The 12,240-nt window shown below is 42.2% G+C and overlaps 1 protein-coding gene across 9 annotated transcripts in view; it reads right to left on the bottom strand.

Moving 5' to 3' along the window:
* The window catches only part of RTKN2 (rhotekin 2), a 196,172-nt gene that overhangs the window by 180,851 nt on the left and 3,081 nt on the right, over nt 1-12,240 (bottom strand). For 7 of the 9 annotated variants that reach the window (XM_072930897.1, XM_072930898.1, XM_072930901.1 and 4 more), the window contains exons 2-4: nt 10,317-10,640; nt 4,448-4,680; nt 2,594-2,821 (exon numbers count right to left, since the gene is read on the bottom strand). The gene's annotated coding sequence lies outside the window, so the exon portion shown is untranslated. Of the gene's footprint in view, nt 1-124; nt 311-2,593; nt 2,822-4,447; nt 4,681-10,316; nt 10,641-12,240 lie in introns of all 9 variants that reach the window. The other 2 variants (XM_072930896.1, XM_072930899.1) reach the window with 1 other exon arrangement.

The following is a 12,240-nucleotide window of genomic DNA, read 5'->3' as shown; positions in this document are numbered from 1 at the left end:
GCAAATTAATTCTCCAGCTTCTTCTAGATTAATTCTAAATCTTTAGCTCTTAAAGTATCTAGAAAGGTGATAGATAAGCTAATTGTTCATCTCATTATTAGTTTTGATTCAGTCAGTAAGTTACCTTATTTATAGCATCACACTTCATCTTTTAATCAGAGCTTTCACTGCAGTTTTGTTGTATTACCAGTATGGCACAGGGACACCTCCACCTTCTCCAGCAGACATGCAAGTAGCAGAATAACCTGTGTGCCCTTCTGCTGCCCCAGATGCCATCAAACACAGCTCTCCACACAGCCAGTGTGCTTAGCTGGGGAAAACATGACTATAGTATCAGTGCTGCTTTCCAAAATGCTATTGTTAGTTCCACCAGTAACATTTACCAGGCATGACTGGTGCAGGTGCCCAAGGATGGAAACTCACTGTTACGCAAACATGACTTGCCCATCCCTACTCTAATGAGACTAAGCAAGACCAAGGACTCCAGAGGCAACACAAAGCTTGACATTCCAAATGCAGACCTAAGATAGAGCAGAAATCCTGTCATCCTCGCTATTTTCAGGTCTTGTCCTCAAGGTCCCAGTTTGCCTTTCCAAAGTCCTATCTCAGCCTGCTCCCGACTCCTCTGCTTTTCTTCCTCCCTACTCACTCACTCTGCTTTTCTCACTCCTTTTGTCCTTGTGTGCCTCCTTTTCTCTTATGTGCTCTGAGCCTTATCCCATGCTGCTCTCTGGGCTAAGATCACCCCCCCGGGAAGGCTCTGGATGTCCTATCTCAATAAATTTGGGATAACACTCAAATTCAGTGGGAGTAAAGATGACCCATATCATTGGGGCTCTATTGCCAAGCATCCCCTGTCCTTCCTCTTGCCTCATCCTGTCTTGATTTAGCATCTGTAACTCTTTCTTTCTTCTCCTTAGCTGTTGGCCTACACTTCATATTTGCCAATTTTGCTATACTCAGACTGAGAGTTCCTACAGGCAGAGCACCAGGTTGTTAGATTTTCTCTTACTTTGCCTATAAAATGGTGTCTGTTCAATGTTTTCCCATAACAATAGAAAGAGATGATCAATTTACAACACCAAAGGAAGGAAAAACTGTGCACACAAGTGGGAAGAGGACACACTATTTTCTTAAATTGTAATAGGCAACTAAGGAACTACTTATTTTCTAAATCAGTGATCATATACAAGGCAAAACAGCATTGTATAGAAAAAAGCATAAGAAAGGCACCAAGGTTACTAGAAACTATCCTTTGGTCTGGGAATTTCAGCTGGGCTCTGGCTCTTAATTCAGTACAGTTACAAGGTAATTCTGCAAGTACAATCCTCTAGGGACTGCAAATGAAAATAAAAGTCATGCTCAAATCAACTGATTTTAAGGTCACGTATTTGAAATCAAGGCAACAGGGAACCAAAAAGCCTTGCAAAGCTTACAAAATAAACAGAAATCATGCAACCAGGAAATTCTCACAGCCGTAACACCAACCTGGATCTGCTAAACTCAGTGGTCAGTAGTTCCACTGAATATACTATGAAAAATTAGGCTGTAAGTTAGGAGATCAGATAATTTGTAATGGGAGGCTAAAAGTGGACCATATGGAAAATTAAGTGGCTTGGAATGCAGACAAGCTTAGAGAGAGGGTGAAGCAATGGCTGTTTTGAGAATCCCTATTGGGCAGTGCTATAGAGTGCTAATAACATGTCAAATGCACTAACGGCTGCAACACAGGCAGAAGGATACAAATGACCTTACATAATGATATAAAAAAGTGATTTCATCCATCACAAAAAAAGAAATGTAACAGAAAAATCTCTAGCATGTAGGCATAAGTGTGAAAACAGATCTTCCCAGCAATGGATCAGGAAGATCTGATCTTTGGCACTATTTCCAGAATGACAAAACTTTTACACAGGTTACCTCTTTACCTGTCTGTGGGTAGCAAAGCCACTGATAACTGAAAAACTCTTAGGCAACCTTCTGTGCTGTTTCCTATTGCAATAATTGTACATTGACTGCTCAGAACTGAATGGTGCCTGGTATCATTATTCCAAAACACGTAACTATTCATCCAGATATTTAAGAGACTACAAATAGGAGCACACAGGGGCAAACAATACTATTAACACTTCCTGCTTTGGCTGGTACTGCTGTGTTAGGGCAGTCCACGGGCAGGTGCTGTCGTTTCTGACAAGCCTGTTGGATAACAGCGACAGGAATCTGTCAGATGCAGCCCACACACAGGATGTGTCCCGCACAGCGTGCTGACCTCCTCCAAAGAAGTTTCATTTTAGAAATCTACGGAACACGTTACAAATACCAACTGGCAATGTGCGACGTATCAGAGAGAAAAAGCAAGGCACAAGGGGCAGTACAAATAACAAGGGAACACCCTCCGAGGGCAGCAGTGGGCTGCAGCACGCTCTGTGCTTGCAAGGAAATGCGCAAAGGCACTTCGGTGCTTCTCGGGCAATTCTCTGACTCTGCAGTTGCCAGAAGATCAGCATTGTCTTAAAGACAATTCAAGAAGCTTCAGGTTTGGCCAAGAATAAACCTAGTAATAAAAACAATAATAAAGAATAAATGCCCTTACCTTCACAGGATCATATTCACACCACAAGCATCTCCTTTTTCCTCAGGAAAAGGCCAGTGCACAAGATACCAAAGGCCTTGCACATTTGCCTCACTACAGTCTCACAGCCTTCTTCTTCCATCTCTTCCACAGCCTTCTTCTGCCATCTCTTCTTCCCAGGACAACGCAATTCTGAGGGACCTACTTACTCCAGATTTCCACCTTCTTTACATCACCTGAGGTGCAAAGCTGATGGAGATGAACAATCAGTCACACCACCTAGGCAAACAATAAAATATCAGAGGCTCTCCACTAGCAGAAGAGCCTTTGCACACCCAGCCACGACAGCTCAGAGGGCTTCTAATCCCATGAAAGATCTAGAGGAAAGCTTCAAACTTTAATTATCAGACCACCCACCTGAGCCTGTGAGACAAATATGTGTCCCCTGTCTCCCACCTTGTTGAAATCATGCTTCCCACTACTGGAGAGGGATTCACGGGATAGGTGCTATACCTTGAGTTACACAAACATCTTTGGGAGAGTATTTCAGCAGCATGCTGAGAGCTTGGGTTCAGTATGGTATGCAACAAATAATGGCAGTATTGTCTTTTTAACAAAAGGTTAAAAAAAAAATCCCTGACATGATTTTGCTTTTGAAAATTGTATTAAGACCAGTGCAGAAACTATTACCAAAGAAGAGATTTGTGAACACCAACAAAATAATTCACCAGTCCCTCAGGAGGAAGTGGTATCATTGCATCACATCTCCACAAGAATGGCAGAAGAGATGCATTGTTTCACAGGACAGTAAAGCATTGTATTTTCCAAAATAAAAGTATTAAATGTGCGAGTGTGTATGACAAATGAGAGGAGGAAAATTGTCTGGGCAGTGACAATCAGGCTTGTAAACATTATTGAACATTTACAATCTAATCTGTCATAGCTGAGTATATTGTACAAATCATACCACAGTCCAACCAGATTCTTTTCTATCTGATCCATCACTTCTTGCTTAATCCCTCAAGCCAAAACCAGTTAAATCCTTTCCTGCTCCTTGTTTAGCAGCCATATAGTGAGTGTGTTCTCACATTCTCTTACCTCAGTCCCACGCTCTCTGACCCACATCTCTGCATCTCAGAACAGGCACTCAGTCTTGCCAGGCATTTATACACCTTAGCAGTACACCTGCTCCTACCCTTTGCCATGCCCAGCATCATTGCCCAGGTGCTCCAGTGCTTCTTATGTCAAAGGCACAGGACTGCTGCACAGCAGGTGGCCTAGGGAACCCCAAAGCTCTCTGAACCCCTGTGTTACACAGATTCTCACCTTGTGGTTCACACTAAGGAGAAGCTGGATATACATATGAGGCTGCTAGGGAGGCAGAGAGTTTTAGGTTTCAGCATGTATGCTACATGTCTTCAAGGATGACACACTGGGTAACAGGTTTTTTAGTTCTTAGAACTGTACCTCATGTTGGACATGCTCTCTGCAGTTGAGCTGAGCAGTATTAGCTTGTCAGCACCTCAAAGCCCTAAGCATGCTGCACTCTGCCATGTCTTTTAATTAATGATCTGCTCCTTGCACAGCAAGCAGCAGGAGGCTTGCAGCTACATAACTACCAAACTGACAATGACAAACTGACATCACCCAGATTAAGAGGATTTTCTTTCTTTTAATCTTATTCCTTCTCCTCAGCCTGCTCTATGTTCCAAGAGGTCAAAGTACTATTCCTCCAGTTCACTTAACAGTGATGCTTCTCCCTCTCCTACAACTCTTCTCTCAAAAACCTGCACTTAAATCACCCAACATCAGCAGCCCCAAGCATTGGAAAGACAATAAAATTTGTGTTGCTTTCCTCCCCAGCCTGCTGCCCACCTCTGCCAGAGACGAGGGACACTTTGAATCCAGGGAATTGCCACAGAAGGGAATGGCAAATTTTTGACTCGCTGATTTTCTCCAAAATTCCTTTAACTCTCTGCAGGAAGACTGGCGGGTCTGTTGCTATGCAGATCTGGTGGCCCACAGCATGCCAGAGGCTGCTGTCAAATCAAGGCTTTAGGAGCAATCACAGAGCAGCAGGCACATCCAAACAGCACTGGAGAAGTCATCTGCAAGGAAGAGCAAGTCCCATGCCATGTAACATGAAAGCAAGTTATAAGTATTTATTCTGCTGTCACTCCTAAACTCCTGGGGCCTGGGACTTTTTTATGCAACTCATATCCTCCAATCCAGTAACCTCAGTTCCCTGGAGACTGGTGCTGTAGGACACACAGCTGAGAACTGAGAAGCTCTGAGATTTCTGATGTATCCAGCCACTCTCAGAGCCAGCCAGAGTGATGCAGGACTCCTCATGCAATCCATTTGCTTCCCTGGGTTCACCTAGAAAAGCAAACCACCAGCCCTCCAGCTCAGCCCTCAGCTATAGGAAGCAGCAGAGTGGAAGGAAAGCTGCTCTCTTTATTCCAGCAGCGCCCACAGGCTCTGGTGTGCTGACCAACAGTTCCTGTCCCACAGAGCTGCATCTAAAATAACAAACAGCCAAAGGGAGGAGACACACACCAACAGGAAACTTGACTGAGTGATTTTTCTGTGTGGTGGAGAATAAGGGACTATATTCTTGATATAGTTGCAGGTAAGACCTCAGGGGTCTTGAAAAACAAAATGGAAATGCCACTTGCTTTAGACAAACATATAAAGCACTGGGCCTTATTTTCCACTGGTGACCCTTACATAACATACACATAACCCAAACAATTTTCACATTTACTCCTCATCCAATTAAAAAAGAAGTTAATCTAATTTTGTGTTTGGTTTGGAGAAAAATCTACTGCTTTTGGCATACAGAAGCATAAGTAACCTGTTAGCAAGCATTTTAGAGAACATCTCCATTTGGTGAACATATTCCCTGAAGTTATTTCTATGATCTAAGTGAGCAGCAAATGCTGTATTCATCTCTTTCAAAATTATCCACTATCATCAGTTAATGAGTCCTGCATTACACATTCCATGCAAAAAGCTTCCTTGTTGTGCATGCACAGCACTTCACTAGAGTCATGGAGACATTCCCCAGACAGAGCAGACTGAAATAGATCAGACACCCATTCTGTAACAAATACCTTGAAAAGTGAATATTTCCTTTCTTCTCTGTACTATAAAACCTCATGTACCACAGGAACAGAAGCTTAAAGGCCACACAGTACTTTCACTTCATGTGTGCATCTTCCACTGATGTCAGCTGGAATGAGTGTGAGCATCTGATTCTCAGCCAGTGTAACTTCTGCCAGGAACTATTTTCAAACATACCCCATCAGCTCTGGGCTCACACTTGTAGCCCAATAAAATTTCACATCTCTCCACACCATCAACACTTGTACTTAAAAGTGGCAATATTTAGCTTGTGCAAGTAAAACTTACTTTATCAAATACTGGAGGCTCTTTGAAAGCTGAAAGAATTATAGATCTTGGCTTCAGGGAAACATTTTCTACTCTCCACAGTTTAAAATGGGATGGCCACATTTCTAAGCATAAGGACAGCTGATAACGTATGGTGAGATTACCACAGTTTAAGAATTTAACAAAATGGAGATGGCTCAAGCCATCTTCACCACATGACTTCTGCATAAAGAGCAGAGCTCCTGGAGTCCAGCTGGTTCCTGAAGCACAGCTGAAGAGTGACAGTGTTAAGCTACAGCATCATGGCTGATTCTAATTGTCTCATATTCTAAGAGCTAAACCATCCTTGTTCCAAGGCATGGGTCAAAATACTGAATGAAATGCAGGTCATGGAGTAGAAGAAAGGTTATTTTAAACTTCTTAGACTTCTCACAAAGTTTTCAGTTTCTGCAGACAGATTTAACCAATTCCATCATTTTGGTTACATCAGAACATCTTTATATCAGAACAACCGGCTTCCTGTTATCATGCCCCTTTTTTTTAATTCTAGTTATATGCCATTCTCTTGAACTCAAATAGCTCAGATTCACACATAAAGATTGAGATGAGAAAATGGAAACTAAAGATAATGAATCAACTGGTTTTGTACACAAAATAAGCATCTGTAATTACAAAGCAGTCAACACTCTGACTTGAGTTACAGTACACACTGGCCCCTTGGGATCCCAGGACTTTAAATCACCTTTGATCTCTCTGTCACAGGTCAAGTATAGCTCAGCCAAACCAGGAGATTTGTGCCAGTTTGTATTTCCAACAATTAAATATTGAATTCTTCTTTTAGGAGTAATTCAGAATTTACGCTTACACAATTATTTGCATACACAGCCACTTTATTTCAGCCTCCAATACAAAAAGCCATTAACAAGTGGCCAGATTCTGCTCTCATTTTTCCCAGTGAAAACCACGTCATTTTCATTAATATCAGTGGAGCCAGAGTTTCATACCATACAAGGAGAGCAGCTCACTTCACCAGTGAGTGGTGTGCCTGTGGCCCAGGTGAACTGAAGGTTTCTGTTCCGTGGCATAAGCTACCAGTTCTGCTCACTGTCCTTCTAACTCTTCTGCAGCTTCACCATATCCCCCATAGCCTTAATTTTAAATGGACTTCGTTTCACTGACAGAGCAGAGCATGTTACTTATTCCCCTTAATTCACTGGATTTACCAGAAGCACGCTAGATGAGTACCACTGAACAAAAGGCAAACTTGTTTCTACAGTATATTTACACATAATAAAATGAACCAATCAAGCAAACAAACTGTACACAATGTTCCCTATTATGAACTGAAACCAGAAGAAATCTCCTCAGTACTTCCCATAATTATAAAACCATGCTTACGTCCTATGTAACCCAGGGCTTGCATCAATTACCTGGTCCTCAAAGCTTTGAGCCAAGTTCTCTCCACAGTATTTACTCCCTGGAACCCAAAGAAGTCAACAGATAACTGGTGTCCAACCTTGCTTCTTCAGTGTCCTCCACACTGAGGGCAAATTTTGCTCATTCTTCCTGACTGACAGATCACTCTGGTTTAACTTCCTGGACCCCCTTTGCTATACATGTCACAGCCATGGCAACACTCCTGGTGCAATAACTGGCCAGCGAGGGACAGGCAGCTGGGTGCCATGGGCACCAGGGCAAGTGCACTGAGAAAGAAGCATGCTGCTGCCAGTCACTCAATTACAACGAGCACAAGAGCATGCACAGCCAGCCTGAGGGAACAGAAATCTTAATTGCACTGTTCTGCATGCCCACAACAGCTGGGTTAGGAGTCACTGCTCTGCTCTTCTACAGACACAGTGTTTGGAAGCACATAACCATTGCTTTGTGCTTCTATTTTCTTCTGCTAATGTAATAAAGCAATGCCCAGTTATAAGAAATGTGAGCACTTGTGACCATGATGAGGTTAATGAAGGTACAACCAATGATGAGGTTAATGAAGGGCTGTGGCTGAACATGCTCTTGCTCCTCCCATCAGGCAGTCTGACCTCAGACCAGAGGCACACACCACCCCATGCAGCACCGTCCCACAGGATTATGTGCCCTGCAGAAACAGTTTTCTGCCACCTTGTGTGACCACACAGCCTGAGAGGCAAACTCCCTCAAATATTCCCTGTTGCATAAAGGGAAAAGTAACTTATTTCACAAACATAAGGCACACTGAATCGTCCCAGCTTGACTACTGATCCATGACAAATACATAGTGCTAGCTTCAAGGAGCTCCTTCTGACACCCTTCCACTGAATAATTTAATTGAAGGGAAAAACTTGACATGTCACAGCACAGTATCTCTGTTGCTAATTCATATGTCTTTTTTTCCCTATTAGAATACATAGAAGCAGAAGGTTGTCACATTTTTCAGGAAAAAATTCTAATAAGTGGGTTTTAACTCTCTGGTAAGCCTGGAAAACATGGCAAGGGGCTAGCCAGCTCCTCTCTGCACAATCCTCCAGTGCCTCAAAAGAGCATACCTACATGAAGAAGGAACCAAGAAGAGAATCAGATAATTGTGTTCCAAGTGTGTACAGCCAGGTTTGTAAACAAAGAATATAGTCACTGTGTTTTAAATGAAGTATTATCATCTCAATAAAGCAGCAGTATGAGACTATGCATTCATTTAATTCCAAGGTAAAGCTAGGGTAAAAGCACAGCAAGTTTACAAAACAGCTCTTAACTGCTTGGAAAGGACATCAGTCATGCTGCTTGGACAACCTTACTTGCACCTTCTTGTATAGGTGACTGGATGAGAGACTGGATACTGTAATACAGTATTTGCCTAGAGTGCAAGTCTAGTAACAGCTTCAGAGCCTTCAGCCTCAAATCCCCACATGCTGACACAGCATATATGGGTTACACATACGTTCTCTTTAGTATTATGCATACACCAACAAATATAGATGCACATAACCTTGATAAATCAAGTACTCATGTGATTTGTTTTTAATGTTCTCCCAAATATTTGTTGCTGTTGACTGCAATCCTTTCCAAAGGGAGTAACACCAGTACAAGTCCAAAAGGTTACATGAACGAGGACCTCACTCCCCCTGCACACCAGGAAGAATTTACACTGTAAAATAAGGACAAACTTTTAGCATAACTCAAAAGCCACAAGGGCCTACAGCCTACTACAGGAACACAGCAGAAGAGATCAGATACTTTGTTAGCTGAAAAGAAAGCAAAGTGTTCAAAGTTACACAATTGTTTTGTGGACTTAAAATGTGTTGGCATCCTCATACAGTGTTGTAAATTTAAGTACATACATAAAGATACAAATACAGTTACAACACTGTCATGAGTTCCATGCAAATAGTTCTATATGAGCCATGTCAATTCCTGTGTGCAAGGCTCTCTGCAGGATCAGGACTGTAACCTATGTACAGAAATGCTGGTAAAATGTGTTTATGTAATATGTAAATAGATAAAGAAAAGTACATTCACACCAACTACCGAGGAAAGAAAACTAATCATTTTTCCACTGCTAAAAGTACTGAATCACTTACCATCTGTTTTGTGAGGGGGAAAAACTCAGTCCAATTCAGCTATGAAGAAAATCCTGTCTAAAAAAAGTAATCACATGCTAGATCCCCCTAAGTTTAATTTCCAATCATTTTAACACAGAGACATGGAGAATTTTGTTTTCCTGAAGATTAAAAAAAAAAACCAAACCAACAGTAAGAAGGATGTGTGGCTTGTCAGGCCCTGATCCTTCTATGAGAAATAGTGGAAGCTAGTTTTCAGGAAAAAGTGGAGTTTCTGCATCTGTTTCTGCTGGAATTCATTCTAATTTTCCAAGAAAAATCTACCACACTTCTGTTACCATGCTGTGAAATGCAAAAATAAAATAAAGATATTTAGTATCTGAATTAATATGCCATTATACCTTGACGACTTTGTAGGTTTTTCCTCAATCATCCTAAGTTCTACATATACAGAAGTGGCATGTTACTGACAGGTATATTATTCCACCCCAAAAAGGGCATGTGGTCACATAAATATTCTGAGCATTAAACCACAACCAGCAAAGATTTATGGCTCTGACAAAGATTTGTCATTTCCAAACTTGTGACTTGTCACTGTGTCCTCAAACACACCACTACTATCTTAAATTTTAAAGAAATTAAAATTTGTATATCATCATTTCAATCCACTCTTCAAAACCCAGCCTACACATTGCACTGATCTTCCAAAGGCCTTTGTATGTCCCCTTTAACAGCTGTTCATCTGCAGCTGTATGTCATGGAATCAAACTTCCCTGTTCCCTCCTTGCCTCGTTCCCTGCACCACACCAACTCACCTCTTGATGCTGCTTCTCTGGAACATCCCCCTGACCTCAATCACTGCCATTTTACCCACGCTAGCATCTCTTCCTTCTCTTTTTCCTTGATATTTTTCTCTACTAATTGACAATGATTTCTTCTTGATGTTCTTTGATTTGGAAGTAGTCAGACACTGGTTGTTCTCTCAAAGAGAGATCAGTGCTATACAGGGGTAGCTGTAGCAGTTCTGCAGGTCTTGGCCATTTCCTTCTGCTTCCCTCAGTCCACTTCACGTGCTTCAACACTTGAATAAAATTTCCTTCCTCCCCAGAGAGGCATGGAGTCTAACACAGACCATTTACCTATAGGACAGAGAATTATTTTATTGGATTTACGAATGAAACGAAACCTTACAAACATCTGAAAACACTGAAAGAAATTTCCATTCCACTAAATACCTTACCCACTAAGTTTTACTATTAACCTCTTTTGCTGCTGAATACTAAGTCTTTCCATGAAAAAAAAATATATATTATTTATTTAAAATTGAAAAATATTCTTTGGCTGTTCTTTCCTTCTTAAATTTGTCATTGTTGATTAGCCCTATATAGATCTCCACTGGGATAAGCTTGATCCCAAGTCATTAAGAAATCAGGTAGTTCTCTCTCTTGCTGAAAAATTATTCTTAAAATAATGTGTTACATATATAAACAAAGACAATTAAGTTGCTATGGCTTGACCTGCTGACAACCATAGCCAGTCCTCACTCGTGATTGTGAGAAAGAAAGACAGCATCAAGATAACTCTGTGCTGAAGCATTTTTGGCAGTGAGGGAAGGCTATGAGTGAGCAAGTGTGACTCAGTGGCACAGCAGTAACTCTTCAAGCTACTGAAACAGATTACTTTAGAGCTGTTCCAGAGTTGGTGTGTGACCACTACTTAGCATAGCACAAGCAGTGGCAGTCCCACAGCTCACACCCTCGGGGGTCCCAGAGCTAGTGACCAACCTACTGCTACCTACTGCCAATTCTCGGGCTCTGAGAGAGTGGAATCACACCCTAGCTAGCACAAAAGTGCTCTTTTACTGCACCTATCACACAGCAGGTAAAAGTAAATATGGCACTGAGGTCAGTGATAATGAGTAAGCAGACATGCACAGACACACAGGGCTTTCCCTGCAAGGGAGCAGCTTCCCTCCTCCTCACACCCAGGGTCAGCCCTAGACAGACAGTGAGTTCAGAAGGAGTTTGGCCATGGCTAACTCACAGCACCCACCACCACAGGCTAACCTGGGCAGCACCAGAGACACCAGCACAGAGCTGATTTGCAGCAGTGGAAAGCACAAAGTCGGCAGAGCTGAACTCAGATGATCAGAATAAGGCTCATTATTCCTGCAAATTCATGCACAGGGAGTTGCATGCCACACAGCCTTTCCTACTCTGAGTCACTCCAACTCCTGCTCTAGGCTGTTCCATTGCAAACTGTCAATAAAACCCATTAATGATGTGCTTTACATAGAAACTGAGGAGCTACAACACATGAAGAGTCAGCAAGGGGTGAATTATGTGGCTCACAGAACCATAGAATGGCCTGGGTAGAGACTGACCTTAAAGACCATCCACATCTAGTTCTAACTCCCCTGCCATGGGCAGAGACACCTTGCACTACACGAGGATGTTCAGAGCCCACTTCAGCCTGGCCTTGAACACCACCAGGGATGGGGCAGTCACTCAGGGCAACCTCCCAGGGTAACCTGTGTAATGCCTAAACACACCCACAGTAAACATGTTTTTCATAATATCTACTCTAAATCTGCTCTCTTTCAAACTGAATCCATTACCCCTTGTCTTCTCACTACATGCCTCAGTGAAAAGTCCATCTCCATCCTCTTGTAGCCTCTCTTCAGGTACTGGAAGGCCACAATTAGGTCACCCCTAAGCCATCCATTGTCCAGGCTGAACA

The sequence above is a fragment of the Taeniopygia guttata genome, chromosome 6 (assembly GCF_048771995.1).
Source record: "Taeniopygia guttata chromosome 6, bTaeGut7.mat, whole genome shotgun sequence".
NCBI lineage: Eukaryota > Metazoa > Chordata > Aves > Passeriformes > Estrildidae > Taeniopygia > Taeniopygia guttata.
Note: the sequence above shows the minus strand (reverse complement) of the source record. Positions and strands in the feature narration are given on the sequence as shown.